At 39.1% G+C, this 25,161-nt stretch overlaps 1 long non-coding RNA gene across 1 annotated transcript; it reads left to right on the top strand.

Moving 5' to 3' along the window:
- Positions 1-354: 354 nt before the first annotated feature.
- Positions 355-12,138, top strand: LOC142435991 (uncharacterized). Its single transcript, XR_012781701.1, has 3 exons — positions 355-573; positions 2,722-2,786; positions 12,054-12,138. It is a non-coding gene; the product is annotated as an uncharacterized LOC142435991 (long non-coding RNA).
- Positions 12,139-25,161: the final 13,023 nt, after the last annotated feature.

Here is a 25,161-nt window from a genome sequence, read left to right as displayed (position 1 = left end):
GGATAGTTATATGAGCCCTCAATAGAATGATTTTTATTTTTAAAAAAGGGAAAAGAGGAAGTTTCGGGGGGTGTGGGTGGTACATCTATTCCAAGCTATGCTGCTCCCTAAACTATGTGCTCAGATTAGTATTGGAAAATTCGTCTCACCTCATGGATAAAGTCAAATGGAACCCCAAGGACTCTTTCCGGAGGGCCGCGTTCCACCGGAAGAAGGCACCGGTCACCGCCTACCCACTTCCGGTCATATTTCTCTACCGCGTATGGAATTGTCCCTTTGCAACCACCGTAGCCATGCAACCTGCGTCCTTGCCTTCCCATTGGTTGGGGATTTTTTCGCCAAAGCGCAGGCGATTTCCTAGACCTGTGCTAATAAGCGCGGCGCGAACTAGGCTGCAGGGAGCCCGCAGACTCTTCGGTCAAGTGGGCGGCCGACAAGGAGGTCCCGGTACCAGGTCTACCCGCCATGTTCTGTGAAAAGGCGACGGAGGTGGTCCGCGAACTGCACCACACGCCAGAAGGGCAGCTGCCCGCCTTTAATATGACGGGCTGGAAGGCAGAGGGCGGGATGGAGGTCCGGGGAGCTTGGCTGAAAGGGGCTGGAGGGTGAGCGGGATCTCCCCTGGGCTGCTCTTTTCGCGGTTTGCTTCAGATTCCCCTGAGGGTGTGAGCCAAGTTCTGGAAGGGAAAGTAACAGCATAACAAAAGGTTACTGTGGGAGAAAGAAGGAAGTTACTGTACAACTCAGCAATTGCGCTTCCTCAAAGTCTACTTCCTTCCATTTTGCTTCATTTTTAGCTTTGTTGCTTTTCCTTTGCTTAGCCAATACGAACTAAAGTAAATTCGAATCCACCTCCATTCTGCCGAAGAAAGCTGGAAGCTTTCTGTTCTTTTAAAGATTGACAGCCTCAGAAACCCACAGAACCAGTCGTTTTTATTGGATCTAGCGTTTTATGCGCGTTAGTGTGCGCGCACGCACTCAGTGAGCAAAATGTGATGATGAAGTAGGCCTCTGGTGCCAGACTGAGATTCATACTCTGTTCGATCACTGTGGACTCAGGCTTTCTGTGCGTCCAGTGTTCTCACCAACAAAAATGGGCATGATGATGGTACAGAGCTCTTGGTGTAGTGAGGAACTGTACCTGACACACCCAGGGCTGAGTCCCTGTATGCTGTTTCTACAAGAAATAATAATAGTGCTAACAGTCGTATTGTTACTGTTATGATTATTTGTCCACTACAATAACATGGAAGTAGGAATGATGTTCAGCACTTAGCTTGCAATTGTCTCTCCTCATAATTGTGTGAGATCTGAGCTGTCTCCCCCCACCTCAAACATGTGAGTGGAGAATTGAAGTTAGGAGATTTGTCAGTGGTGATATAGCCAGTAAAGAGCAGAGCTAGAGCTTGAACCCTGGAAGTCTGGCTCAAGAGCCTGTACGTTTAAGCATCGTAGTAAACAATCATAGGGCAGCAACTAGATAGATGTCAGTGAGAGGACCAAGAAACACAAGTGAATAGAATGCAATGTGGTAAGTGAAACTGGTGTTGCGTAGATGGGAGCATAAAGAGAAATGCTACTGGGGGGTTGGGAGTGGGTGTTCGAGCCTTGTATGAAGTATTAGCCCTCACACAGGCAGGTGATAAACAATGGCTTAAGACTCATGATCACAACTGGAAAGGTTATGTATGGAGATGTCAATGGTGGGTTCTAGGATTAGAAAAACTTCGGCATTATTCCACAGGCATTTGGAATCAGGTAGAGGTTTTCAGGTAGGGGTGTGGCGGGATGTTTTTATATTTTGGAGTACTTATTGGCAGTAAAATGAGGCCTGGAGTTATGCATTGGGCTGCTAGCCTAATGGTCAGCAATTCAAACACACCAGCCATTCTAAGGGAGAAAGATAGCCGCTTCTGTAAAGATTTACAGCTGTGTAAACCATAGGGAGCAATTTTCTCCGTCCTATAGGGTCATTTAATCAAAATGTACTTAATGGAAGTGGTTTTGGTTATTGGCAATATGGAAAATGCATCAGAAGAGAAGAACTAATGGAGGCAGAGAGATGAGCTAGTGGTGAGAAATGTGGATGATTGAAACTCAATTCTACAGATATTGATAAATGAGTTTTTTAAGTGATTGAAGACTAGCAGGACTTGTAACTTTTAGAATTGTGGAGATGAAATGGGTAATAAATGACATCAAGAGTAAACAAGGCTATTCATCATCATCAGACATTTTCAACATATAATTGGCTACAGGGTTGGTTGAACCCAAGACTGTATTTTGGCTGAAAGAATATGTGGTGTCACTTCTTTTCAAATGGTCAACTATCTTATTAACATTTATGAATTTTAGAATTAAAACATTTTATTTGTCTAAGTGAAAAATTTCTATCTTAAGGTAGATGGTAGGAAAAATTCCTTTGGCTTTTCTTTTCTTGCAATACAAACCAAAACTGTGTCTTTGGGGGAAAAAATTGGGAGAAATATTTTAAAACTTGTATTTGTTGTTTTTGCAGTGAAAATGTGTACTTTCATGCTCGATTAAGCCTTTATTTTTGATATAGGTACATAAATAGCCAGAATTTATGCAATGGCTATGGATTTTAAATAAATTATATATATAAATTGAGGATAAATGTAGTACAGATAGATTTAGGGGATTAATTGAATGCATTGGGGAATCCATGGATATATATCAAAAGCAGTTTATATATTCCAGGAGGATGGACTCAGACAAATTCTGGAGGAGATGAAGGCTTTATATGAACAAAACCAATCCGATGTGTAAGTTTTCATAAGATTTTTTTTAAGTTATCAGAGTTAAGAATTAATTAGAAATAATATTAGCTAGTTGATTTTGCATCATATTTGGGGTTTTTTTAATCTCTGTGCACCTGATTATATTCTAACTATATAATTTAGCCCAGCTCTAAAGGACTTAATATTGCTTATTGTTATATCTGCATTTTGGGTGCTTTAATGCATATTTGTTGGTTGATTGATATGACGGAATTAGGATAGACCCAAATTGAGATACAAGTGAGTAAAAGCACTAACAAAGTGGAATACATACATTTTACTTTTTTAAAAAATTAATAGATGTTTTAATGCATTGAGTAAAGAGAATAGACAATATATAGTAGGCAGTATAGACAATAGACAACATGATAGCTACATGTTGGGCTGCTGACTGCAAGATCAGCTGTTTGGAACCATCAGCTACTCTGAGGAGGAAAGATGAAGCTTTCTACTCCTATAAAGTGACAGTCTTAAAAATCCAGAGGGGCAGTTCTACCCTGTCCTATGGGCAGAACTGCTTTGGGTGGAAATCAACTCACTGGCAGAGTTTGGTTTGAGTATCGGCGCAGTAGAGATTATTCATAGTTGGAGTGGAGTTTATACAGAACTAGTGCTGCAGAAAGCTCAAAAGGTTTCTAGATTTACAGATAGTAAAAGTTCAGCCTGGGATTTGGCACAGTGAAGAATTTGAGCTGTAAGACAAAGTAATAGTGCCCTGTGATTTGGTCAAAAAACAAACCAAGCTCACTGCCATTGAGTCAATGCCGACTCATAGTGACTCTATGGGACAGGATAGACTGCCTGTGTGGGTTTCTGAGCCTTTTTTAAAACAGTTTTATTGGTACTTAATCCACATATATCACACAATTCAATAGTTCAGTCATATCAAGAAGACTTACATAATCATTAACACAATCAATTCTTTAGAGATAAAATTACAAATAATGAGTAAGAAAGAAAAGACCACCTTGTCTTAGAACAAGCAAGAAATGCTCTCACCTAAACAGCAGTTGTCAACCTGTTGGTTACTACCCGTTGGGGGTCAAACAACCCTTTCACAGGAGTCACCTAAGACCTGAAAACACATTTCCAATGGTCTTAGGAACCAAGACACTGTTCCTCTAGCTGTCTCTAGGCAGGGCTGCCCATATGCAGATATGCCCACATACGAGTAACTGGCGTGAAAACTGTTACCCATGCTACACTATGCTTTACAACAAAATTAATTTCATTTGTAGTTAGAAATTAGTCTTTCACAATAGAAAATGTTTTTGTGATTAATCACTCTGCTTTAATTGTGTTCAAATTGTAACAATGAAAATACTTCCTGCTTATCAGGTTTTACATGACGATTCATAACAGTAGCAAAATTACAGTTATGAAGTAGCAACAAAAATAATTTTATGGTTGGGGGGGTCACCACAATATGAGGGACTGTAGTAAATGTATATTAGGAAGGTTGAAAACCACTGACCAAGAACAAGTTCAGGTTAGAAGGGAGGTCATCTGACCATGTATCCAGTTCATTCCAGCATAATCACACTTACAATGATCTCTATCTGATAGAAAAGCTGTTCGAGACACTTTCCTGTGACTAGAGGGGATCTGCTGGTGGCTTAATCTGACTAGATACTCTGCAGATGGGTTTGGGGCCCCCCTATCTTCTATAGCATTCTATAAATTGGGTCTTCGAAATTTGGGCTCTGATACTTTTCCCTTTGTCATTTTTGAATTTTGTTTTGCGTGCCTTTGGGTCACGCAAGCTGGTGTGCTTCTTCTTTGTGGACATAGTTCACTCCTCGTTTAGATGACTACTTGTTTGAATTTAAGACTCCACACACTATTCCGATTGATAGTGAGCACCATTTGTTTTCTTCACCACACTTAGCTATAGCACCCTTATCTTCAGTGATCATTACATGAGGTGGGCAAGGCCATGTTATCCAAACTAACTGTCTTTGGATTGGGACTAAAGTTAAATTGGGGCCAGAATCCATCTGCTTGTCCCTGGGATATGCATAGCTCGGGTTTACTTTGACAGCCATACTATGACAAATTAATACCCTGTAAGACCAACTACCCCACCAACAGCAGCAAAACAACTAGCAGACAACTAAAGACAAACACAAACAAAACAAGCAAATGAAAGGCAAGGAAAAAAACCCATAGAAACAGAAAAGTAACACATTGTCAATCATTCCCCCTGGAGTATAAGATGATTGCACTGGCAACACCATCAAGTTTTCCGATGACACATCATTCTGCTGTAGGTTTGAGGAGTCTGCAAGTACAGTTCTAACTTGAGCCGAAACCCATGAGTTGTTGCTCCACACAGTTAGATCTCATATTCAGTTGAATTCTGTTTACCCTAAGCAGGGGGGATCGATGCCAGGGGAAACATCCTGGATCAATTCTTCCAAGTTTAAATCCCTGCCCAACAGATCAAAGCCAGTCATATCACTGAGAGGGGAGCATCAAGGTACTAAATATATGGTGATTCTGAGTCCCTTTTGATGGACTCCAACCAAATGGGGTTCCCCCCAAGGTCCAATGACCATCACTTCCACAGGTCCAGGGCAGCCACTCTGCTTCCTCTTCTATCTAAGCACCCCAGTCCTCAGTCCAAGGGTACAGGCACCTTTGAGGCCAGGCTCAGTTCATTCTGCTGGGCCTCTGTGTTAAGCGCTTGTGTAGCCCGAGTGATGCCATGCTGACCACAAGGTTTACCGTACCACAAGGTCAGCATCCAGTGACATCTTGGTGTTTAGTCCATGGCATGTTTTATTGAGCTTTGGCTAGAGACATATTTGTAGTGTTTACCCAGGAACATAAAATCTGTCCCTATAGGTTCCCTACAATCATTGTTTAGCACACCTTCCCAATGTGAGGATATTTCTCCCCATTCACCTACCATGCTCGCCAACAGAACTATCAGTGATGTTCCTCTCCCCTGGCCTAAACTTGATTTCCTGGCAAGGTTCTTTCATTTCTGTGGGGATTTGCCCCAGCCTTGTCTTGGTGTAGACCCTCAGGTGGATGGTCTTATCCCATATCCCACCTCTTTGTGGAGTGACCCACTTTGGAGGATATTTTTGGTTTAAGGATTATTTTAGGACTTGGGTTTTTCCAGTTTACGTGGCTCTAGAAAGTCTAGAGTTCTTGGTAATTTGAAATTCAATTTTGAATTTTTCCCTTTTGATCAGCATTCGTTTATAGATTCTTTAATCAAAAAGTTCACACTATCAATAGAATTGCCATGTGCCCCTGGGGGTGATTGATAATGTTCTCTAATATAAAATTACAATGATGTCTCTTAAGATTAACCAGAGATGTACGTAAACCATAGATAACATGAATGGGATTTAGACTTGCATTTAATTCTAGCCCAATATGAGAATTAGTTCTTGTGACTTGGCCCTTTTTGATGCTCACTGAAGATATGGATGCTATAGCAAAGTGTAGTAAAGAAATTTAGATGGTATGATTTTTAGAAAGAATGGCGCATGGGGGTCTTATTTTTCAACAAGCAGCCTTCTGAGTGAAATATCACCTAAGTCCACATGGAAGAAGCACATCAGCCTTTGTGACCAGAGGAGTGTGAATAATTAAAACTCAAATATGAAGGAGGGAATAGTATTAGAGCTTAAATTGTGAACACCTGATTTGCAGAAGGATATGGATGACAGTGGAAATCCAAAATCATTTGCAAGTTCCACACAAGTGGTTTAAGATTCCGGTGAATCCTCTCTGACTCAGTTGAAGGATGTCAGTAGTCTTGCTATCAGACAGAGAGTGTTATAGAGATGATTACAATAAAGCATGATATCATTTGACCTCTGTTTTGACCCATTTTACTTCAGTAAAAACAAAGTGCAGGGGAAATATGTATGGATAAAGCTCTGTGAGTCCTCTCTGAGCATAGACAAGTGTTGTGGTTAGCCTTGCTGTTATGCAGAGTGCATTGGAAAGTGGATTATTGCAGATGCAATTCCTTTAAAATTTAGCACCATAGCCATTGATCTCCTTTTTGACCCATTTTAAATTGATTTTAGTTTTTTATATTTTCTATCTTTTCAGTTGGGATACTTTTGTTTTACTTTGTTATTTTTAGTAGGTTTTTTGCTGTTTTTAAATGTTTTAGTGTATATGAAATCTAGGGTAGGTATATCTATTGAGACAATATCTTGATTAATGGTTCCTGAGTTGTGGCCGGGGCGGTTTGAAGGAAGTGAGTACAATAATAACAGTGAGTACAAGAAGGAAGAAAATGTTCTAAATTCGATTGTGGTAATGATTGTACAACTCTTCTTAATATGATTGAACCATTTAATTATATAATTTGCGATGGACTTTTTAACAGTTTATTGGTATATAATTCACATATCGTTGTAGAATCATCACCATAATCAGGTTTAGATATTTTCTTCATTCTTGGACTCATTGTTATTAGCTCCCCATTTCCTCCCCACCTCCCCTGCCCTGCCCCAAGGAACCATGAATCCAGTTACTGCCTCTGATTCACCTATCTTGGATTTTATATACAGAAAAACAGTGAAAACAATAAAAACAACACTAACAAGACTATGAAAGTAAAACAAAAACCTCAGTCAAAAGAAAGCTACAAGTATCTTAAGAACTAGAACACATTTAGATGGCTCATAAGGGAGAGCAAATGGTGGGGTGCTGAGTTTGAACCTAACCGCATCCGCAGGAATCCACTGCGCTCTGCATGCTAGCGAGGCCCTCCACCCCTCGTCCATGGTCACAGTGAGGCTCCAAGGGTTTGCTTCATGAGTGTTTTCCCTTCACTTTTTTTTTAAATTGAAACAGCTTTAAAATGGGTCCAAAGGAAAATCAAATAAGATATACTGCATTTTGATCTATGTCTGACATATTGATTTACAGTGTCTGATAATAGAGCTCTTCACATCCCTCAGCTATAACGAGAGGGAATTCACAAGAGGCTTGATCTCTTTGTGGACCCTCTAAATGGATTTTGGGCTTCCACTGACAACCATAGCCTTCTACAAACCAATTGTTCACAATTTAAGCTTTGATATCATTCCAGCCTTTAGATTTGGATTATGTTCACACAGGCTGATGGGCTCCTTCCATGTGACACCCCACTTAGATGGCTGCTTGTTTGAAAACAAACCTTTAAAATCCCCAACACTATTTTTTCTAATAGCTGGGCACCATCTAGGTTCTTCACCACATTTTGCTGTAGACTCATATCTTCAGTGATTTCTTCATGAGGGCAACCACCAAGCAGGACCATGTCATAAGAACTAGCTGTTCTTAGATTGGGACTAGAATTAAGTACAAGCCTAAAATCCACTCATGGTTTATAAATGACTCTGGTTCACCTAAGAGACATCATTGTCATTTTATGTTACAGAACATTATCAATTATCATCCCCTTGCTGACGCATGACAACTTTATAGGGCAGGGTAGAACTGTCCTGTGAGTCTCCCAGCCTGCACATCATCACAGGAGTAAAAAGCCTCATCCTTCCCCCACAGACTTGGCTGGTGACTTTAAACTGCTGATGTTTCACTTAGGAGTCTAATGTGTAGCCGGTACACTTTGATGGTGTCATTAGTTTAGCCAATGTTACAGAATTTAGAACATTGTCGAGAAAGGGAAATTATACAAGTATGGGCCAGCTGTGAACTGCAATACATGAATTGTTGACTTGTGTAAATTAAACCTTTAAGTGACTGAGCACTATTTACAGAAACAACAGGAGTTGGTGATAGGGCAAACGTTCCAATAATATTTACAACAGCAGAGCCACACCTGCCATAAAAAGCAAAGAAGCATTAAAACAGACTGGTAGTTCTGGGCCACTGTTCTTGGTGGCAAGAGATTGAAACCAAGTCCCGTGCTGTGGTTGACTTCTTTCACTAGTTTAATGACATCGAGTCCCATCCATATTGTAGATTGTGCCAATTCTTCATTTCTCCGATTGGCTGAGTAACAACATCAGCAGCAGCAGTAGTGTGTACACATATATATCACATTTTCCTATTCATGGGCATTAGGTGGTTCTTATCTTCACCCATTGCAAATAGTATAGCAAGGAATGTTGGTGTACAAGTCTGTTTGCATGTCTTTTCAAATCTGGGTGTAGTAGATCAGATTTTTGTTGAGCTGCGACACTACTACCTACATTAGCGATACCATTTTACATTCCTACCAGCAATGGATACAGGAAAATTTTTTTTTTGGTAGTGAGTTTGGTTAGGTTTATTTATTTTATTAAATCATTTTATTGGGGCCTTGTATAACTAACTCTTTGCACAATCCATAAATCCATCTATTATGTCAAGCACATTTGTTGCCATCATCATTCTCAAAACATTTTCTTTCTTCTTGAGTCTTTGGTATCCGCTCATTTTTTACCCTTCTTCTCCCTCCCTCCCTACCTCACAAAACTTTGATAATTTATAAAATTTTTTTCATGTCTTACACTGTCCAATATCTCCCTTCACCCACTTTTCTGTTTTCCACCCCCAGGGAGGGGGTTATATGTGGATCATTGGTTCCTCTTTTCTCCCCCACCTTCCCCTTACCCTCCTGGTATTGCTGCACTCATTGATCCTGAAGGGTTTATCTGCCCTGGATTCCCTGTGTTTCTGGCTCTTATCTGTATCAGTGTACAGCCTCTGGTCTACCCGGATTTGTAAGGTAGAATTGAGATCATGATTATTGGGGGAGGAAGCATTAAAGAACTAGAGGAAACTTGCGTGTTTCATCAGTGTTATACTGCACACTGACTGGCTCGTCTCCTCCCTGTGACCCTGCTGTAAAGGGATGTCTACTTGCCTACAGATGGACTTTGAGTCTCCACTCCGCACTCCCCCTCATTCACAATGATGATTTTTTTTGTTCTTTGATGACTGGTACCTGTTCCTATAGATACCTCGTGATCACACAGGTTAGTGTGCTTCATCCATGTGGGTCTCTATCTTCAAGCCTTTAAGATCCCAGAGGCCATATCTTTTGATAGCTGGTACCATCAGCTTTCTTTTTCACATTTGCTTATGCACCTGTTTTGTCTTCAGCAATCATGTAGGGAAGGTGAGCATCATGGAATGCCAATTTAATAGAACAAAGTGTTCTTGCATTGAGGGAGTATTTGAGTAGAGTCCCAATGTCCTTTAATACTAAACCTATAAATACATGCACATTAGATCTACTTCTCCATCATCATATATAAATATTGGCATGTACACACCTGTATTTAGACCTTTAAATACTCTTTGACTCCTAATTCTTTCCTCTATTTCCTTTTGCTTTCTTCTTGTCCCACTATCATGCTCAGTCTTCATTTGGATTTCAGTAATTCCTCTAGGTTATACTGCTCTTGATCAAGCCCTACCAGGCCTCCTGCACCCTCCTGGCCATTGATTTTGAATCACTTATTGTTCCCTTGTCCCTAGGTTTGTTAACACCCACTTCCTTTCCCCCCACCCCCGCCTCCCCTGCTCCCATATCTCCCCAGAACCAGCAGTCCGTTGTTTTCTCCTTCAGATTGTTTATCCCGCCTATTTTTTCTAGATAGAATTGCAGAGATAATAATATGCACAAAAAAACAAGACAGAGCAAAACGAAGCAACAAAAGAAAACCAAAAAAAGACAAAAAAAAAAAAAAGAAAAGCCTGTAAATAGTTCAAGGTCTGTTTGTTGACCTTTAGGAGTGTTTTCCAGTTGAGTCTGATGGGGTGGCACACTCTGGCCCCAAAGTCTATTTTTTGTACTCCCTCAAGACTTCTTTGCTCTGCTTCCTTTGCTGTTCTGTTGCATGGCTCTTAGTGTTTTGCCTCAGTGTGATGGGGTCAGATTGGGCACAGTTCCCACACTGTGTTTCCAGTGTTGTCCCCTGGTAGCACTATGGGTCAGTGAGGTACATCGTGTCTCATAGTGGACTGGCCATATGGTCCTCTCTGTGCTTTGACTTCTCTGAGTGGAAATATCGTCCTCAGGGCTTGGTGGGCCAGGATGTGTTCCACTTTGAACTACTTTCTTGTATTCATAACACTTGTAAATTCTTGTTTTAAAAATTTGTCCCCCATCTTCCTGATGTCCTTCTGAGAAAACAATCACTGTAAGCAATGTCTGGTTAAATTATATATCAAAAGAAATCTTTTTATTTACCCACCTATAAATGTGATTTTTGTTTAGGACATTTGATGTATGTTTTTAAGTACTTGGTATTAGGTGTATTTGTGCTTAGTTTGTACAATGTAGACCATAATCTGGTACCCATAGAGTGACAGCAGATAGAAAAACCTAACAGCACAGGGTGTGCATTTTTCCTGTTTTCAGGGCCTAGTGCATTATGTGGAACAAAGCATGGTGGACCCTTTTTATATTCATCTAATTGCTTTAAAATGCTAAAGTAGATACTTACTCCTTTTGTTCTTCTGGTTTTAAAATGTGATCCATATCAAGTGTCTAAGAAGATGTGCATTTTATAGGGTGAAACTACTTCCTCTGTATATGAAAAAACCCTAAAGTATAGTAAAAAATATAGATGGGGAAATAGCAAATATTTGTTGAATGAATAAACTGCTGACCCCATGTCCAGCTACAGTAGTGTGGTGAGGATTCGGAAGTGCTCCTAGAAGCGGAGTGCTCATACAATAGAAACATCATGTAAGACCACCTTCTTCGGGCCATGATGTCAGGTTTTCTCTTACCTCAGTGAACAAATAGGACACTTGTCTTTTGAAATAATAGAAAGCAATCAGTGTGCAAAACTGTACAATACCAACTGGTTAAAGGAGATTAAATTATTATAGTATCATTGCATTGACAAGTTAGTTAACTTGGCTTTTTCTTAATTTAATCTTGTAATGTGTAAATAAAAGTTCTGAAGTAGAAGCAGCACAATTTGCTTAGGTAAACTGTTACGTACAAATAGGTAAAAATGTGTACGTGTATCAGTCCTTTGAAAAATATCATGGAAAAGTTAATTTTTTGGTTCTGTAGTGCCAGGAACTGGATTTAATGGTTTCTTGTGGGGATTGTAGGGGTGGTTGGTGGGAAAGAGGAAGCTAATAACAATGAGTACAAGAAATAAGAAAATGTTCTAAAATTGATTGTAGTGGTAATTGTACAGTTTTTTGTACAATTCTTAATAACTATTGAATTGTTTGATGTGAATTGTTACATGTCAATAAAACTTAAAAATTTTTGTTGTTCTGCAGTGTATTTATCCATTTTCTCTTTAATTCTCTTCCTAGTAATGAAGCAAAATCAGACGGAAGAAGCAATTTGATACCAACCATCAAATTTCGGCACTGTTCTTTGTTAAGAAATCGACGCTGCACTATTGCGTACTTGTAAGCTGCTGTGATTTTACTTGTAGTAGCAGGAAACAAAGAAGAGTTTTCCATGGGGTTTCTCAATTAAGTTTCTGGTTGATAGCAACAGATCTCAGATTTATTTATCTCTGTGGTTATGCATGGAGCCCTGGTAGCATGGTTACTTGTTGGGCTGTGATCTACATGGTCCACAGTTCAAAACCACTAGTAGTTCCGAGGGGAAAAGGCCGTGTTTCTATTCCTGTAAATAATTACAATCTCGGAAACCCACAGGGGTTTGCTATGAGTCAGCATTGGCTTGATGGAAGTGAGAGTGTTTTCAGTGTTTATGCGCTGGACTGTTAACCAGAAACAGCATTTCAAAACCACCAGCTGTTCTGCGGGGAAAAGATGAGGCTTTCTACTCTTAAAAAAGAGTTACAATCTCGGAAACTCACTGGTGCGCTTCTATCCTGTCCTTACAGTGTCAGTATGAGTCAAACAACTCCATGTGGCAGTGAGTTATTTCTTTTAAGTTTGATTTAATGTAAGCATTTTAATTTCGTTTTTCCAGTTTAAAATTTGTATTGTAAAAGATTGCACTATTCTTGAAAGCAGAGAGAATAATATAGTGAAGCTCCTGGAGTTGTCTTATAAATTTAACAATACATTTTCCATAATTTATGACATATGTATGTTAGGCTACTTAAAACTAAGTACTAAACATCAGATAACATTTTACCACTATATACTTTAGGATACATCTCTAAGAAATAAGGGCCTTTCTGATCTTTTTCCACATTACTGCTGTGTCACCATCACAGTTACGACAATGAACAGTGCTAGGGGCATCAGCCCAGTTCCTATTCCCGATTTCTGGTAGTCCCAAAGATGTCTTCTTAGAGTAGATCTATTTGCATCAGAATCTTAAAAAAAAAATCCACAAATGACAGTTTAGTTGATAAGATCCTTGAGTCCTTACTGATAGAACAGTGTCTGATTTCCTGCTTGTTTGTATGCTAATACTCTCTCAATGTCCTAGGTATGACCGGTTACTGCGGATTCGTGCACTTAGGTGGGAATATGGCAGTGTGTTGCCTAATGCTTTACGATTTCACATGTCTGCTGAAGAAGTAAGTTAGCACTTTTTCAAGTTAATGATTTTGGGAAAATACTGAGATCCTGGCTTTTTTTTTCTACAATGATGTTTACTAGTATTTCTCTGTTTTCTGTAAATTTTCTATATTTTGTTTGTGAGAATGTGTAGAGGTAAATATAAACTACTAACTCAGCAGTTTGTATATATAATTTATTGACACATACTTTTTGAATTAAGCAACCATTCTTACCATACTTTTCTGAGTTATTCCTCACTAGCATAAGCTTACTACTCCAAGATTCCTAGCTAATCTTTTGAGTTGCTATCATTTGATCCATGATTTGATCACCTTTTCAGCAATAAGTTTTCAGCGTTTTTTAAGCAGTTAGTACTTACTGCGATAGGCATGGGAAGTATAAAACCAAACTCATTACTCTCAAGTCGATTGTGACTAAAACTGCCTCAGAGGTTTATAAGGCTATACATTATTTTTGTTTTGAACTGTCTTATTTGGCACATAATCCATATACACTATCAATCTTTATGGAAACCAACTGCCATATTTTTCTCTTACAGAGTAGCTAAGTGGATTCAAATTGCCAACCTTTCCATTAATAGTGACAAATGTAGCAACTGCCACTGGGGTACCCTCCTGGAAGGGAGTAGTAGTAAGTAATTCTAGTGCTACAGGGAAAACTGACAATGAAAAAAGGAGTTTCTTTTATTTATTAGTGATTCATCAGTGGAGTTGAAAAGCCGACATTATTCTTAGGAGATATGTAGTTTTCTAGTCAGCATGAATAAATATTCAGAATAAGATGAGTATTTGTCACTGAAGGTAGGGTGCTAGACCAGTATTTCAAGATAGAACATTAGAGTCAGAACACTTGGTTTCAACTCCTGACACTGCTTTCTAATCTTGGGCAAGTAACCTCATTGCTCTGTGTTCACTCCTTTATTTACAAAATGGGGTCATAGTGTGTCCTACTACAGCCTTGGTTCTCAACCTTCCTAATGCCACGACCCTTGAATAGAGTTCCTCATGTTGTGGTGATCCCCAATCTTAAAATCATTTTTGTTGCTACTTCATAACTGTAATTTTGCTACTGTTGTGAATTATAATGTAAACATCTGATATGTAGGATATATTTTTAGTTTACAAATTGAACATATTTAAAGCATAGTGATTAATCACAAAAATAGGTAATTATATCTTGTGAAATACTGATTTCTAATTATAAATAAATGAAATTTTGTCTTGAAGCATGGTGTAGCATGAGTAACAGTCTTAATATAACAATAGTGAACTACATTGCTACATTTTGCGACAGTGTGCGTAAAAAGCCAGAAGGTTGAGATAGTTTCTTTCTCACTAGATCAGAAATTCTCCAGACAGTCTTTGCAAGAGCACAAGATCATCTTCCACAACAAATCTACTTCTTTATTTAGACTTGATAACAAACAAGCTGGAAAACCCTGTTTCACAAAGATAAGTTGTTGGAAATGGAAGAAAAAGGTGCAACACAGTCTCTGACAGAACAGGACCTGACTGCAAACACTTGATCCAGAATTTTGTAACTGGCATTGTAGAGAAATCAGTTCTCGCTGCATCGCTGTTAGTTCAATAAACGTCTCTTGTGCTATCTCAGGAACATCTTCAACTTTGACTGCAAATGGGCTTCTGGCAAGTGCAAATGAGGTGTCGGGTAGATTTGGAAAGTACGATGAAATTTCATCTGCAAGCATATGCAAGTGTTCTTTCACAGAAATTGTAATCCTTTTGTCTGGTTCAGTGTCATGTTCTTCAAAGAAAACAGATAGGGTAGGCATGTAAATTTTATTTTCTTTTTATTATTTTTTTGGTAAATTTTATTTTCATCCAATTTTTCCCCCAAAGCTGATGTTTCCTTTGGAATGGTCAGATATTTTCAGATAAATCAAGGCATGTTGCATTTTGTCCTTGCAGTAATAAATTGTAACTCATTCAAGATGGCAAAGATGGCAATCAAACTATTTTCTGTATCTCACTTTTATCGCTGCAAAATGCTTTGAACTGCGGTCATGTTTTCTGATAAAAAACGTTTTGAGTTCATCACCATGCTCAAAAACACCTTTTAAAACTTTTCCTCTGGACAACCGTCTCACTTCAGTTGCGAAAGCAGTAGACTGTTTAAAGTGCTCGCCTTTACAAAATTGACAGAATTTATGATGCTTCTCATTACTTCTTGTAACTCTTTTGGCCGTGTATTTGTTGCTAATATTTTCTGATGAGTTATACAGTGAGTTCCGGTGACTTTCGGTGACTCAGTACCAAACGTTGAAATTCAGATTGACATCCTAGCATAGTGGAGCATCATCTGCAAACACCACAAACCTTTTCCCAAGAGATCTTATGCTCTTTCAGAATGAACCAACTATCAAATACATCACGTGTAGTAGTTGCCATTTTAAGAGGTTTGCAAAAAAAGAAACTCATATTTAAAGTCGCCATCATTAATATGCCTCAGGTAAACAGTAACTGTGAACAGTTTGCAACGTCTGTAGATTCATCACGCTGGATGCTAAATATTGGAAGTGGAGCAGATTTACTTTCCTGGATTATCTGATCAAGAATATCAGCAGCCTTGTCTGCTATTCTTCTGCAGGCAGTGTCATTTGATAAGAAAATTGCGCTCAATTTTGTAACAAATTCATCTCTGATCATAACTCGAACAATTTACTGGCCCCTGGCAACAGTGAATCCTCAGCAATGGTGTAGGGTTTCATAGCGCTGGTGATTCTGAGTGCCACCAAATATGAAACTTCAATGACTGCTACGTTTTGTTTGTGGTACTTGCCACCAGTGTCAAGTCTGGCTTTCTTGAGTTTATCATCAGCTTTGCTTTTAAAATAGTTGGTATCCTTGCCAGCAAAGCTCGGATATTTGCTATCAAAATGGCATATTAGTTTGTTCAGCTTCATAGATTCAACTAATAGAACTTCACAACAAGTAAGACATTGTAGTTTCTCAGTTCCTGCTGTCATTGAAGTAAAACCATACCATAAAAAATCCTCACTATCTTTTCTTAACGTTCTTCTACATGATCCATTGTCATGGGATGGTTGGCTAATGAAAATAATATATAACCATAGCTTTAATAATACAAAAGATGGCTCTCCCTCCTCCACCACTGCCACCTCCTCCTGCTGTTCCTGCAGCTGCCTGTGTGCTCGTTTGGTGCGGACCTGGTACCTCTTTTGAGAAGACTTCAGCATTCACCCTGGCCAACAAAAAACTCAAGGGAGGAGTCAAGACTGAGAACAATGATCAGATTAACTTGAAGGTGGTAGGGCAGGATGGTTCTGTGGTGCAGTTTAAGATTCAGAGGCACACCCACTTAGTAAGCTAATGGAAGCCTATTGTGAACAGGGTTTGTCAATGAGTCAGATCTGATTTGATTCGACAGACAGCCAATCAATGAAACAGACACACCTGCACAGTTGGAAATGGAGGATGAAGATACAATTGATGTGTTCCAGCAGCAGACAGGAGGCATCTTCTAAGGGAGCCTGCTCCTTTCCTCCAGAACTCTCTTCCAGCCGACCAAGAATCCATTCTCGATTAGAAAACCACAGTTTGATTCCACCACCTCCTGACAACTACAGTATAGTTTTCTCTTTATTTCATTTCCCCTTCCTCATTCCTTTATTGTACACAAAGTAACTGGTGCATGTACACAAGCATATTAAATTTTTCCCTTTGTTTATTTATTCGTTTACTAAATCACCAATGGTATGTTTTGATCAACATCAGGTGGAGATGGGATGGGGAAAACACTGGTTCTGTGAAAGCTCCCCTTCTCCATCAGTGGCTTGCTCATTCAGCTTCTCTCTTTGTATTTCAGTAGGTTATTTTGCTCTCACTGTTTAACAAAAACAAAAAAAATGACATGAAAAAAATCCTTGCATGCCTTGTTCGATTGAAGAATTTTTATGTTTTTCATTTATCATTGTAAAACCAAGGACAGTTTTATAACATTTTTGTATGTAGCTATTACATGTAGGGCAATCTGTCTTTAAGTAGGCGTAAATTACTCTCAATGAAGCCTAGATAGTTTTCCCTTCAAGTCAAGCGTCTTGTTTAAATTTCTTATTTAAAAAAAAATAGTACTAAAGATGATACATGGCACAATTTAGTCAATACAGTTTATTAAAATTTCCTATGATTTAACATTCTCTATGTTGTGTTTTTACATACCTGTTACTATCACAAGGAGCAGTATTCACATCAACCACAGCTGAATATAAAAAGACCAATCAGCATCCAGATAAAGTTCCCATGGTACAGATATCGATTTTTTGCAGTAGTTTATGATTTTACCCAGAAATAATAATTCATGAAGTGTCATTTACCACCAATACTGCTGCTTTTAACACTGTCGCTGCTTTTAACACAGTAGCTGCTTTTAACACAGCAGCTGCTCTCTACGCATGTGTGACTTGTCCACATAAACACATTGTGGTGCCAACCCTGTCACATCCACCTTTATTTGTACAAGTTGAATGTGATGGGGTTGTCTGATTATGTCATTACGCTGCGTACTCGTATGTGGGCAGACCCTCCTGGAGATGGATAGAGGAGCAGTGACTTGGTTCCTAAGACCATTGGAAATACATGTTTTCCAATGGTCTTAAGTGACTCCTGTGAAAGGGTCCTTTGACCCCAAAAGAGGTCGTAACCCACAGGTTGAGAACTGCTGTATTAACAGGGTTGTTACAGGATGATTAAGGCTGCCCATTTGGAACATAGCATAGAACGGAATGTGATCAATGCTGTTATTGTGTGAGTTTGGTATAGTATATCACTTATGAAAGAAAGTGTTAGTCTGGGTTGACTAGAGGAACAGTCATACACTCATGTGTATAAGAACTTTATATAAAAGAGCAATTATATATTGAGAAAACATCTCAGCCCAGTTCAGATCAAGTTCCTAAGTCCGATATTAGCCTATATGTTCGGTACTAGTCGATAAATTCCTCTTTAGATTCACAGTATATGTAATGATGCCAAATGCAGGAATATCGCAGGCCAGTGGGTAGAAGGTCTTGTGGATCCAGTGGCAGTGTATGCATTTCAGTGTTGGCACGGGTCTCCTCCAGCTCTCTGACTGTCTCAGCGCAGAAAAGGAAGGTAGAGAGACTGGGTTTGATCTCCATTGAGCTACTTATTTCTGTCATGCCTCAAAATGAGGTCATCAAGCTGCAATTTTATTGACAGGCTGACAGGATATAATGTAATTGCCACGGCATGTATTCAGTAAATTTGCCATGAGTTTTATAAACAATTTACTTGCTAAATGCATTTAAAAAATTTAACTTGAGTTTAATTGACATAATTCATATACCACACAACCCAGTGGTTTAAATATATTAAAAAGAGCTGTGCAGTTATGATCTCCATCAATTTTAGAACATTTTCTTCAGTCTTAAACTCACCATTTGCCCCAGCCTGCCCTGTCCTAACCCAAAGAAACTTAATCCATTTATAGTCTTCACAGTAACTAAGTCCTATCCTAGATTTTACTTAAAGAAAATCATATGTGTATGGATTGTGATAAGAGTTGTATGAGCCCCTAATAAAATGTAAAACACAAAATAAAAAAAAACACCTAACTATCCTAAGTCATCATGGCAAAATATTGAATGCTCAAGAAACCACTGAAAACTCCAAAAAAAAAGAAAGAAAATCATATGCAAAAAAAACAGCCCTCAATCCAAAAGAAAATATAAAAACTAGAACAAATTTAAAAGGGACCAAAAGAGAGAAAAACAATAACGTTAAAAATTATCTGTGTTAATCTACTTTCCAATGCACTCAGTGTATAACAAGACTATTTCCATTCTTTGTTCATGGTCTAAGGAGATTCACTGGAGGCTTAATCTGTGTGGGAACTGTGCAAATGGAGTTTGGGCTTCCACTGTCATCCGCAGTCTGCTCAGGTTTTAATCTCTAATACCATTGCCTCCTCTGATCTTGGATTGCTAAGTACATTTCCATGCTTTATTTTTATTCTGTTCATGTTCTGGAGAAAGAAACAAAGTACCTCAGCTTCTTGAGGGAACTACTAAATAATTACGTTACCAGTTAATTTTTCAGGTTCTTTTTCCATGGTCTTTGTGCCGGAATCTTACATTAAGTGGACTTGAGGGGTGCCTCTTTATTATGGTGAAATGAACAGAACATGTTCTTTCTCTAATAACAATAGCTATAGTATTTTTTTAAAAACATAGAGTGTTTAAGAGTAATAGTTCTTGTAGGATTTTATCTTAAAATTTAAGTAACCAATAGATGAGGATTTTATTTTAAACATAAATACATGAACTTGTCGTGCATAAACTTTTTTAGTTTAGTACAAGGTAGTCATGACAAGGCACACAAGTAAGACTTCAAGATGCTGATTTTAGAACCAGAAAATTATAATTAACAATTATAATGTTAGTCTTGAGATTAGATTTCCATACTTTAGACTTCATTTTGACCTTGAGTTCAATGGAAATCCCTTATAGCTGGGCTCCAAATTCTGTGTTAATAGAGTCTCTACAAGGTCTAGTCTATGGGGAGAATCACTGCCTCTGCCTTTTCCTCCTCAGAGCATAAACCGAAATTCAGTTTCTATATGTGAACATTTCACTTTGAACTCACCGATAAGGGATAGGTGATGCCATCTTTAACAAAGATTAGTGTATTATTTTTTTCCATGAAGGTAGACAAATAGTAGTTTACAAGTTAGAGACTCCAAGACACTTTAGAGAGAGATAATCTTATGTCATAATTTCTTTTTTAAAAATCATTTTATTGGGGCTCATACAACTATTATCACAATCCATACATACATACATTAATTGTGTAAAACACCCACTGCCATTGACTTTTAACAATCCTTAAGGATGAGCAAAGTAGAACTGGCTCTTTAGGTTTCTGAAGCTGTATTTCTTTATAGGAGCAGAAATCCCCTTTCTCCCTAGGTGTAACTGGTTGAGTCAAACTGTTGACCTTGGCTTTAGCCAACACATAACCCAATACTAACCAACATAGTAGTGGTGGGTGCCTTCTCGTCAGTTCCGCCTCATAGTGGCCCTGTCTAGATCAGCATGAAGTACTACTGGACTCTGCATCCTCACAATTGTTATGTTTGAACCCATTGTTGAGTTACCGTATCAATTCATCTCCTTGAGTTGTTTTTGTTTTTCCCACTGACTTTGCACTGTACCAAGTATTGTGTCGTTTTCTAAGGACTGGTCTCCTGAAAACGTGCCCAAAACTTGTGAGACAAGTCTTGCCATACTCATCTCCAAGGATCAGTCTGGCTGTGATCTTCCGAGACAGATTTGTTTGTTCAGTTAGCAGTCCATGGTACTTTCGGTGTTCTTTGCCAACATGCTAATTCAAAGGCATCTATTCTTTGGTCTTTATTAATTGTTGTCCAACTTTCATATGCTTATGAGGCAATGGAAAATCCCATGGCTAAGGTCAATGGAAAATCCCATGGCATTGCTCAGTCCTCAAAGTGTGACATCCTTGCTCTTCATCACTTTAAAGTAGAATTTCAGAAATCCAAAATATGTTTAGTGAAAGAAATTTGTCACAAAATAATAAATACTGTGTGGATCTATTTAAAGTACAAATAATGAACAGCACTAAACTAGTGTTTTAGGGATGCATTCTTGGGTGATAATGTAAAATTTTCAGAATGGAACAAAATGATAAGTCTCCATTTTGGGGCTGAGGATGTGTTACTCCTTGACCAGGCTGTTTCTTAATAATGTCATTAACCTGTACATCTTTGTTTTGCCTACCTTTCTGTAATTATACATAAATAAGATTCTGAGGAGATTGCAACTAATGTCACAAAACAAAATATATATAAATTATTGTATAAAACATGAGTTTTCTCTGTAAACTTTCACCCTAACCATAATAGACTTTAAAAAATAACAAATGCCTTTTATTATTATTTCCTTCCCCCAGCCCTTTGGCAACTCTTAATCTACTTTTTTACATTTATAGAATTCCGATGACTGACTTTCCTACAAATGCAGTCATAAAATAATGTGACCTCCTGCGCCACTTTACATGTGATAAAGGTTTACCCTTGTCAGATACAACTTAGAACTGAATTCCAAAGTAAGCCTCACTATCTTCTATTGTGTGCACTCCTCATTTTGCTTGTCCTTCCTTCTCTTTGGGGACATTTGCATTGTCTGCTCAAGCATGTTGTTCCATTCTTATAAAAAGAGTCCGTGCAGTATTTAAAGCGACCATAACTGAATCATGTGTTTTTCGTAGTGTTGTTTCTGGTTGAATGGTTTTTTTAGATCTGTGCTTAGGTCTACTGGTTTGTAAGCTATGTGATAACAAGAATTTTGTCTGTTTTGGTTGAATGCTCCATCCTAAGTGCACAGACAGTTCCTGACTCGTAGAAGACAACCATTAATGTTCGCTATATAAATACAGGAATGCCACACTCATGGTCTACATGGGCGTATGTGCTGTTTGAAGTCACGATTACACAATGTTGGCAAGCTTGTTTTCTTTGTCACTTGGTAAAAAGACCATTTTTCTGTTTTCAGATAGAATGGTTCAATTGTTATAAGAAGTCCCTTGCTACTTACATGAGGTCATTGGGAGGAAATGAAGGTTTGGACATAACACAGGATATGAAGCCTCCCCAAAGCTTATATATTGAAGTAAGTTTTACCTCTTGAGAATGGATTTTATTGAATGTGTGGATTATGCTCCTATTATGTAAGAAGGAGATATGAATATAGTTTTGTTAGGTGCCACAAAGTCCTATTCATAGTAACTAGATGTACAACAGAATGAAACACTGCCTTGCCCCGCACCCTCTTCTCAAACATTGCTGTTTGAGCCCATTATTGCAGTCATGGTGTCAATGTGTACCACTGAGAGGCTTCCTCTTTTTGACCATCCAGGGACTTGCCATCCAGATGACATATACACGGAGTCGGCCTCTTTAAGGGGCACTCCCGCTGTAGCTCTTCCAGCACAGCTTTGTTTGCTCTTCTGGCTGTTGATGTTTTGTCAGTGCTTTTCTGCGATATCATAATTCATAGTTATCAATTCACCTCTGTCTTATTCATTGTTCACCTTTCATATACATATTAGGTGATTAAAAAATAGCATGGCTGGGGTCAGATAAACCGAGGACTAGTTTTCATAGTTTTACTGAGATAAAAGGACCCCTGGTGGTACAGTGGTTACACATTGGGTTGCGATCAGCATGGTCCGCAGTTCAAAACCCACAAAAACTCTGTCCCTTGACTCCACCCCTTGAGGGATAAGATGGGGTTCCTGCCAGGTCTAGAGGCCAGGTGTGTGGATTTCTCACCCAATGGGGGGGGTGGGGTTAAATTAAACCTCTCAAGTCTACTTTGAGATTGGTGCGGGAAGTGCTAGGCTTCTCTTTCCCCCTTGCCCCCTAATTGTGTTGTTTTGCTAACACATTTCCTGCTTGGGGGTGGCAAGGTGAGGAATGTTGAGCAAGGGCTGGTGGAACTGTAGAACAAAGCAAAAGTTAAGCTTGGCTAGTGACTGTCTGCACCAAGCTGACTCTGCAAAGCTGTTCTTCACCAGAGGACAGCAAGCCAAGAGGCTTGGTCAGCTGGGTTAGCTCAGGGACCAGAAAAAATTGGCTATGCCAGGCAGGAGGGACGCTTCCCCAGCGTGTGGACAGCCTATAACAAAGAGGGGAATCTGTTAGTAGTTGCTACTGCTCTCTCAGTTTAAGAAGCTTGGATGTACTTCATATTGAGATTCTCTTCCATGAAGTTTAGGATATCGCTCCTAGTGGACCTTCTCTATAATTGCTGAGAGTTGTCCGAGTTTGTTGTCTGACAGTCATTTTGCTGACTCTGCTGCTCTTTAACACTTTAAAGAAGTCTTTTGCAGCATTTATCTCATGGCTTGATTTCTTCACTAATTCCATGAATGTTGATTATGCATTGAAATAAATGAAATCCGTGTCAATTTATTTTTTTCTCTTTTTATCATTGTGTTTATTGGCCCGAGCATGAGGCTTTTTTTTTCCATCGAGCCATAATCCCTACAGAAAGCTTTAGTCTCAGTTCTTCATTAATGTGTTGAATCCTCTTAGCTTTCCATAAGCAAAGTTGTATCATATGCATATCACAAGGTCTCTGCTTTTACACTGGACATTTTAATACTTTCATATTGCAAGTTACTACCACTAAGGAAGTACTTACCAAGGAGCTTCAAATGTTTCTGGGACTTTTTTCAGTTTTTAAATTCCATATTTGCACACACTTGAAGTCCCTGTCATATAGTTGTCATTTTGTTACTTGTTAAGTGGGTTATCCTCTCTTTGCTCCTCATTTCTTCCAGTAGTACCACGTACTTTGGCGCTTAGTTAATTTTTGGATTTTGAACCATCTTTATTATCCTCTTTTGTATACTTTTGAATATTGAATAAAGTAGACCAAAGAAAAATGTTTGCATTCAACTTAGGTGTTGGCTAAATATGTTAGGTAGCCAGAATAGGGGCCATAAAGGGGGAGTGTTAGTCTGGGTAGACAAGAGAAACAAATTCATAGAAACTCATGTTTATAAGAAAGAGGTTTATATAGAAGAACAACTGAATATTGCGAAAACGTCCCAGCCCAGTCCAGGTCAAGTCCGTGAGCCCAATATTAGCCCATATGTCTGATACCAATCTGTAAAGGCCTCGTCAGACTCACGAAACATGCAATGACTCCGATTGCAGGACGATCTTGAACCAGCGAGTAGAAAGTTTTTGGATCCAGTAGCATTGTAAACATCTCAGCGCTGGCAGGGTTCTTCTCTATGTAGCTTCTCTGGCTCCAGAGGTCTGTTGCATCAGGGTAGGTCCGTGTGGCTTTCCCAGCTACCAGGACGTAGTGCCATGTGTCTTGCCAGTAGAGCATCTCCAAGGAAGTGAGCTGAGAGAGAGAAGCGTCTCCTGTTTAAGGAGGAAATACTGGAGTTCCCAGAATTCTCAGGCGAAGGCAATGCCCACACAGAGGCCTCACTGGCTATCCTGATTGACCAACTAGACTCCACCACTTCACTCTTAATCCTCTCAAGTCCCAAATTGACATCAGATTACATAAGCACCACAAGGGGGTTGTCTCCGCAGTAACTGCATAAGGCTAAAGCAAAAGGATTGGAAGAAATCAGGCATCCATTAAATTTTAGAACAATCAAACAGAGCATGCTCAGACAAGAGCTCCCTCCGCCCCGAGGGGAGGTCCACCAGGGCACACAGATTAGGCTCAGTTACATTACCTCACACAGGTGGGCCTAAACTCAAGCCAGTGGAACCAACCAATACCTTCAACCATGCTTCCCCCAGCCGTTGTGGAGAGGAGGGAATAAAGACCCTGCCTTGACTTCCTTCCATTCCAGCATTCTCCACAAGTGGGGGGTGGGAGCCCTTTTGGCCCCTGGGATTTCCTGGTTCCACGTGCTGGGTTATGTGTTCCTGTTCTTTCTATGTGTTTTTTTCCCATTCAGCAGTGAACCCATGTGCAGTTCTGCGGATCCTTGTATGCTTTCTTAAAACAATGTGTATTTTTTGAGGCTGTAATACCTGAAACTTCCCTTTTCCCCATAAAATCACTTGGATTACAAACCTGCTTCTGCTGTGTGAATTCTTTCAGGTACCTGAATCCAGGAACCTAACACCTTTTTCTCTATATTGCTTCATCTTGCAATCTACTCTCCTTGTATTTCAATCTAAAGGAATGTCTCAACATTCCCTCAGGTTTTATTTGTTTTCTTGAATTTTATTCTCATTTATAAAGGAAAGTTTTGCTGGCTATAGGAATCTTGGATGGCTGTTCACTTCTTTCATTATTTTAAATATGTGACTCTATTACCTCCTGGTTTCCAGGGTTTCTATATATGTAAAT

Source organism: Tenrec ecaudatus, unplaced genomic scaffold, assembly GCF_050624435.1.
Source record: "Tenrec ecaudatus isolate mTenEca1 unplaced genomic scaffold, mTenEca1.hap1 Scaffold_1219, whole genome shotgun sequence".
Classification (NCBI taxonomy): domain Eukaryota; kingdom Metazoa; phylum Chordata; class Mammalia; order Afrosoricida; family Tenrecidae; genus Tenrec; species Tenrec ecaudatus.
Note: the sequence above shows the minus strand (reverse complement) of the source record. Positions and strands in the feature narration are given on the sequence as shown.